This window comes from Magnolia sinica, chromosome 11, assembly GCF_029962835.1.
Source record: "Magnolia sinica isolate HGM2019 chromosome 11, MsV1, whole genome shotgun sequence".
Taxonomy (NCBI): domain Eukaryota; kingdom Viridiplantae; phylum Streptophyta; class Magnoliopsida; order Magnoliales; family Magnoliaceae; genus Magnolia; species Magnolia sinica.
In genome coordinates this window covers 36,281,929-36,283,159 of record NC_080583.1, presented here as the reverse complement: position 1 = coordinate 36,283,159, position 1,231 = coordinate 36,281,929, and positions in this window count along the sequence as shown.

Here is a 1,231-nt window from a genome sequence, read left to right as displayed (position 1 = left end):
TGACGACCCTAGTATGGATCACTGTTTGGATGGTGATATGAGGAAGGTATCTTAGCTTCCCAATCCTGCTGTACGAATTGGACTAATAACAACTTGGTAATCATATCCATGCACCGCATTTGCATGTGCTTTGTAGATGTGGCGCACTTTGAGGCGATGTCATGCGTAACGTAAGATGAAGACGCTGAGGGTGTACGCGTGAGGGCACGCATCATATTGCATTCATCCTTGCATTAACAAGAGTACTTAGGATTTATTTAATTGTTCTGCTTTATCATTACTGTTTGATTGAACTGATAACATGTTAACCAGTGCCTTATTGTTTCACTGAGTTGATCACTCACTCCCACGTTTCTGGGGCGGTGTTAAACACCCACCAGACTCTGTCTTAGGCCCTGATGTTGCAGATGTGGATGCGACGTCTGAGGCAGAGCGGGAGCTGGATGACGACGAGGCTGCCTTCTCCTATATGCAGTTTTCAGACGGGTTCTACGAGCCTCGGTCTGATGCGCGGGATTTCTGGGATATTTTTGGGGACTGAAATGATGTAATTCGATACTTATAATTTTGTTAAATAACACTTTTACACGATCTGGTTGTATATGTAATTCAGGGATTTACACTTGTACACTTTTTACTATAAGTCTTCCGCTTGCTTTATTCACTTGTCTCTGAATCATATTTGTGTTTTGGCTTAATCTATTCCATGTTTTATGCACTAATACAGTCAACATACATTCATCATTAAATATGTTGCATAAGTGATGTTTTGGAACTCGGGAGCTGGGTTATGCTCGACCCTCGAATTTCAGGGCGTTACAGTCTCGTGGAGACATATTAGGTACCTTGTGTACGTTCTAGAGTCAGCCTTGTGTAGGTTGTACTGGTTTGAGGTGAACCTGATTTGAAACCTCCGTTAGTGAGATCCAGCACACTCAAGGGTTGAGTGCATCTACCGGAAGTGGAGTAGACACGTAGTCGAACCATTATAAAAATGACTGTATCTTGGGATTGCTATTTACATTTCCTGCTTATGTGATTTCTCTGAATGTTCTCATAATGCATGTTTACATGATTACCAAGAACTAATTAGAATCAAATCTCACACACAGTCACATCCATCATGAACTAAGTTCTAATTCCTGTTTATGTTTTGAATAGTCTTATGATTGGATCCTCTATTTGGCTTTGAAGCCATTACAGTTACATAGAAGAAATCCTGCTATTTGCA